The following is a 6,896-nucleotide window of genomic DNA, read 5'->3' as shown; positions in this document are numbered from 1 at the left end:
TTGTCACCTTACACAGTTTGATTCCATAGGAACTTATCAAAAATTCCCAAATTCATCATGGAACTTAATTCTTTGAAGACGAACACGCATTTATGGGAATCGTGGTGCGATTTTCAGCTGAGACAATATCGAATTGTGTTTCTTCCTGGTTTATGAATGACAATTTTTAATCACTTTAGACGGTCCAGTCACATTAACGTGATCACCGCCTGTTTTCGACCTCAAGGTGCAATAATCACTCACAGACGGCAGGTGGCAGCACCATCTGCGGAGTATATAAATTGAGTCGGGAGGGGGGGGGGGCGGGGGGGAGGTCGTGGAAAACAGTGCAATCGTTGTCACAATGCGGAAACGGAGCGATTTATCTTACTTCCAAAAGGACATGATCATTGACTATCGGGCCAAGGCTGGAAGCATTTCCGAAACGCCTAAGTTTGTAAACTGTTCGCACGCCTCCGTGGTTGAAGTATATAAGCATGACAAAATGGCCCGTCCAAAACCGGCGCCGAGGCCCTGAGGTGCAACACGGGCGATAGGTGACAAGGGTGAACGAGGCTGCGGAGTTGCGTACAGGTGAACAGATGTAACTGATGAGCAACTGACCGCCTAGATGAATCAAGGGACTGTCAGCATTGTCTCCTCAAGGACCATTCAGCACATGTTGCTGCATCTGTGGCTCTGCAGCAAACTCCTGGTTCAAGCACCTATGCTTATTGATGTACGGCTTGAAACGTCTGAAAGCAAACACCCTGCAACAATCGTCAGAAGGGCTCAGACTGCTACGGTCGCAGGTTCGAATCCTGCCTCGGACATGGATGTGTGTGATGTCTTTAGATTAGTTAGGTTGTTTAAGTAGTTCGAAGTCTTGGGGACTGATGACCTCAGATATTAAGTCATATAGTGCTTAGAGCCATTTGAACCCAGCTTTTCTTTTCTTTTCTTTTCTTTTCTTTTCTTTTCTTTTCTTTTCTTTTCTTTTTTAGGAGCAGGCTGCAGGAGGGAGCGTTTTGGTCTGGGGAATGTTTTTGAGGTATTCTCTGGATGAACTCAGTATTCAGGAAGGCGCAGTGGATCAGCACAAGTATGTGTATGTATCTATCCTTGGGACCATGTCCATCCCTGTATGCAGTTTGTTTTTCATAGACACAACGGCATCTACCAGCAGGGAAATGTAAACTGTGTGTTTCGAAGAGCACCGCGATGAGTCTACCATGCTCCCCTGGCCACCAAATTTACCGGGTTTAAACCCAATTGAGAATATGCGGAGCTACCTGGATCGGACTCGACCGAGAAACCCAGCGTAGCAGACCACGGCACTAGAGTTGTCGTGGCTCCACATACCTGTCGGTACCTTCCAGAACCTCACTGACTCTCTTCCTGCATGTCTCGCAGCGGTCCGCGCTGGAAAAGTGGTTATCAGGCTTTTGACAGGTAGTTAGGTTAATACGACTGGACAGTGTATACAGAATGGGTAACTTCACCCAGTTACAGCAACTTTATTTTCGGTGTTGAGTAATTTGAGAAATAACTTCGTCTCTAATGCTACCGTTCTAGAATAACCATATGAACTTAATCGAGAACCTAAGTAAATTTTATTACTACCTTGTCAATACTTTATCTTGTTTATTCAAGGGACATTTACAAACATTAAGAACTGCTGTATATCCGTTGACATACTGACGTTTTGCTTGTAAGATCATTGTGACATTCATTATGTTTCTCACATGCTCCCGTGTTCGTGTAGTCTTCATTTTACACTGATACAGCTGTAGCTATTATCAATTGACTTCGGAGCGATATGTAATACTAGTTGCCTATGGGTGTGTAAACGGTACACATGTCACAGTGGAAATTCACGTCTGCTTTTTGCTTTTGCAATAGATCAAAACTCGAGAGGTTCGATCAGCGCAGAAAGACCGGATTACTGCAGAATACTTACAGGTGCTTGTTTTTCCTTGATATAGCTCCTAATACTTTTCCAAATACGGGGTGGCCAAAAAGTCCGTTAACATTTGAAAATTCACTATTTCATGGATTAATGTAGGTAGAGAGATAAACATAGACACACATGCTTGAAATCACACCAGTACTGATACAAAAAACAAATGCTAAAACTGATCAACAGATGGGGCTTGACAGCAACAAGTCTGTGACGCTGAGGGTCTGTCAAAACCCACAGCTGCAGAATTTGGGCTACCGAAAATCCTAGAACTGTCGTGGAAAAGCCACTGCATGGCGAGAAAGTCGCGGTGTGGGTGCACATTTACCACATCAATCATAATTGGACTTTTTTCCTTCGAAGAAGTGGCTAGTGATGCTTTTCAAATGTCAACGAATGCGAGGTACGCCGATATGTTACAGATTCGCACCATCCCTAGTCGGCTGGAAGGTACGACTTTTATGTAGGATGGCGCTCCGCCCCATATCGCTGCACGTCTGAAAGATCTCTTGCACCTATCGTTCGCTGAGCATAGCGTGCTGAGCCGCAACTTCATGCATGGCCTCTCTGGTCCCCACACCCCAATCCGTGTGATCATTTGTTGTACAGTTACCAGAAATCAGAGTCTACCGCGATTGTCGGGCGTCATAACTGATGCTAAAAGATAACAACAGACGGCAGTTTCTCACCTTACTAGTGATACGCTGTGCGGTGCTGTTCACAGCTTGGTCCCTCGACTACAGGCATTGTTGACGAATAACGGCCGAATGTTGGTCATTTGTTATAAGAACACCGCATTTGCTAAAAACAAATTGTTATGGTAATTATTGATTTTGTTCCATATGAAACGCCATCCGATGGTCATTTTGTGCACATTTTCTTTGTTTCAATAAAACTCGAAGTCGTTTCAAGCATGTGCGTCATTTTACCCTCTCTATATACAATATACCTTGAGGTACTGAATTTTCCAATGTTAACGGACTTTTGCGCCACCCTGTACTATTACACAACTAATTATTAGTTTCTATCAATGAAATACACTTGATTATTCGGAAACAATTACGTTTTCATCTTCTGTCATGGCGAATAGCACTGTGAGCGTTGAACAGACTGAAGTCGCTAGTGACTAACTTTCTACCGTAAACTAATCGACACACACACACACACACACATATACAAAATGCTCTCCGAAACGTAAGGACAAGATAGATAAAAATTACATACTACAACTAGGTGGAAATGAGTGCAAGTGCGGGAAGAAAACTAGACGTCTCATGACATCAGGATGGCTGGATGCGCGTTTGAACCGTCGCCCTTCCGAATGCGAGTCCAATGTTCTAACCACTGCGCCACCTCGTCCGATGAAATAGATGGTTACAGGAACTTCGGGTGTTCAAAATGAAATGAAAGCTAAATCACCTGCAGCTACCTCTTTTGCATTTCATTTATCTACTCAGTCAGTTTCGGTGTTCCATAGCACCATCTTCAACGCCCCTGACCAACGTAAACTGGGACGAATCCAGTACCGTGCGCAGTCATAGCAAGAGGTAAAAAATTAAATAACCGGTGCCCACAAATCTTTGGTTTGCACGAAGCTCTCCCTTCGTTCATCAACCGCCGAGTGTCAGGACAACGTTACTGAGATCTACAAAATGGCTCTGAACACTATGCGACTTAACTTCTGAGGTCATCAGTCGCCTAGAACTTAGAACTAATTAAACCTGACTAACGTAAGGACATCACACACATCCATGCCCTAGGCAGGATTCGAACCTGCGACCGTAGCGGTCGCGCGGTTCCAGATTGTAACGCCTAGAACCGCACGGCCACTCCGTCCGGCACTGAGATCTACAGACACCGGTTATTTAATATTGGTTCCTGTTATAACTATACATGAGATCAGGTTCCTCCCAATTTATATTAGTCAAGGGGCCTGAAGACAGTGTATAGAACACCAAGACTGGTTGCTTAAATAAAGTAAATGCAAAAGAGACAGGTTCATGTGTTTTAAATTTGATGTGCTATTGCTCAGTTCTAATGGAATCACAAAGAATTGTTACGTTCACCACTTCACTGATGACCTCAGAAGTTAAGTCCCATAGTGCTCAGAGCCATTTGTTCACCACTTGCTTTGCTGCAGCCACCCAGTATGCATTCCTGTCCACCTGTTCCAGCCATACGAACTCAAGACGTCCAGAAGGGAGTTGAACGTCCCCAAACACGAAGACGACACCCACCGGTCCTTGGACAACCTAATCACTATATTATAGTGTCAGAAGTGGGAAGTTCATAAGGTAGAGTGAGTTCTGGGAATAGTTAGAGGTTAGGAAATAGAGTCAAAGAACTTACGCGTGAGACTTCTATTTACGTGTAATGTGTAACACAGCATTGTGGACCGTAGAAACTTTAGCGTGTTTAATTTAGTAGGGAACATCGATATTTTGATTAAATGGTAAAGTGTGTCCAAGGAAACACTATAACTGTTAGTTTACGTGGAACGTATGAAAATGTAGTACGACGACCACCGGGACAGTAGTCAGTAAATGCTCCTTAGTTCTTAGATGTAAAATAGATGATAAGGTACGTAGATGTAAACAGTGATACAGTGTTTACATTCAAGGGCAGGCAGTGCATTGTCAGAGTTACGTAACACTATTAGCGAAGCGACTGGATGAAGTATTTTTTCTGAACGCTATAGGAAGAATGGGAAATTTCATTAAGATTTAATTCATTTACCTTGGGGTACTATTCAGATGTTCCGTAATTTCATCTTGCGGGACACTCATCTGGTATAAAGTATCGCAATTGCAGTTAGGACAGCGCTGCTTCACTATTAAATGTAGGCAACCACTTCAAAATTTCTCTCTGGGTATTATTGGAGAAACGGTAAACATGCAGATTGCGTTGCCGTAACGGAACCTAGAATGGACCCTCTTGCACATACGGCGGTTTGCAGCACCAGTCCTGGGCCGCAGTGGAAGGGGCCCCTCTTCCCGCTATACCACCAGCTACGGCTTAGCGGGGCCCACAAGCCCGTCTTCGAAAGCACAGAGGCAAACCCCGGACCGCAGGGGTCAAAATTTTTAAAAACATTTGATATGTAATAAAATAATAATATTGCTTGATTTAATGCTTCTATTACAATTCAAACATGCGAAAGTCGACTGTCCCTCTCTGTTAAAAACAGAGATGGATAGATATTTGTCAAATACGAGGGTGCTTCGTAAAGTTCTCGGAATCACCATGAGAGGTCAGTGATAGTGCAACGAGTTGTTCACGTGACATTCATTGAACTATTTCCTGTAAACACGTGCCACGTCATTGCTCTTGGAAGAGAGCTGTGTCAGTGACGTGGGTGTTGTTGTTCCCGCGTAGTGATTTGTGAAGATGGAAAAAATCGAAATTCGAGGAGTGATTAAGTGCTTCGTAAGAAAAGGTATGAAAGCAAAGGACATTCATCCCGACTTCCAGAATACTCGGAAACTCTGCTCCTTCATATTCAACTGTTGCCAAGTGGACAAATGAATTTAAATTTGGTCGGGAGAGCTTAGATGATGACCGCGCAGTGGTCGGCCAAAATGCATCACTATGGAAATCATTGCAAAAGTGCACAAAATGGTCACGGAGGATCACCGATTGAAAATGCGTGAAATTCCTCACGCTTGCCAGATGTCATCTGAAAGGGTATATCACACTGTAACTGAAGAATTAGTAATGAAAAAGTTGTCTACAAGATGGGTGCCGCGACTCTTGACGCTCGGTCAAAAACGCATGAGAATGGACATATCGGAACAATGTTTGGCCCGTTTTAGGAGAAACGAACAAGACTTTTTGCGCCAGTTTGTGACCACAGATGGAATTTGGGTGCAATACTCAACCCCAGAGACAAAATAACAGTGAAAGGAGTGGAAACATGCTGATTCTCCGCCACTAAAGAGAGCAAAGACAATTCCTTCGGCTGGAAAGGTCGTGGCATCAGTGTTCTGCGATGAGAAGGGGATTCTGTTTGTAGATCATCTTCCTACTAGGCAAACAATTACTGGAGAATACTATGTTAACCTTCTGGACAAATTGCAACAAAAGATAAACAAAAAAAGGCCAGCTTTAGGAAGGAAGAAAATCATCTTCCATCAAGACAATGCGCGCCCGCACACATGTGCCGTCGCCATGGCAAAATTACACAAACTAAGGTACGAATTGTTGACCGCCTTATTCACGTGATATGGCTCCGCCAGACTTCCATCTCTTGCCAAAACTGAAAATTTTTCTTGGTGGAGGAAGGTTCACTTCAAACGAAGATTTGACAGCCGGAGTTGACACCTACTTTGCAGGCCTGGAGGAAACTCATTTTCGGAATGGGACCAAGGCACCGGATCATCACTGGACCAAGTGCATTAACCTTCAAGTACACTATATTGAAAAATAAAAAAGTTTCCGTGATGTAAATACTTTTTTTTTATTCCGTTCTGAGAACTTTCCAAACCACCCTCGTACAAGTGAGCCCGTTTCGCAACTGCGGAATATGTGTGGTAATCGGACAGACGTCCTAATCTCCTCCTCTCCCCTCCTCACCGCTGCCTCCATCCATTTCCTCTTCCCCACTAACTCTCTCCACCTCCCCCACGTCCCTCTCCTCCTTCCCCCTCTTTATATCTGTCCTCTTCTCCCTCTTCTCGCGCCGGTCGCACATATATTGAGGGTTGAACACTCTTCTGTTAGCGAAGTTTTAGCGCAACTAAGGCGCTTCTCCTTCTGACATGAAGATTGGTGGGTGATGTGGGATGTCGTGACAGTTTGGTGGTTGCTTGACTTTTGTGCTTTTTTTTTATAAGAAGAAAGAATAGTCAGAGAGATAGTTGACGAAATGGGAAAACGAACGGCCCAATTGACTGGCCCTTTTTTTTCTTTTTTAAGAAGACAGGACAGAGGAAGGGACAGTAGAAGAGTGGCGGAACGA

This window comes from Schistocerca gregaria, chromosome 7, assembly GCF_023897955.1.
Source record: "Schistocerca gregaria isolate iqSchGreg1 chromosome 7, iqSchGreg1.2, whole genome shotgun sequence".
Lineage (NCBI taxonomy): Eukaryota > Metazoa > Arthropoda > Insecta > Orthoptera > Acrididae > Schistocerca > Schistocerca gregaria.
This window is presented reverse-complemented; position numbering follows the sequence as displayed.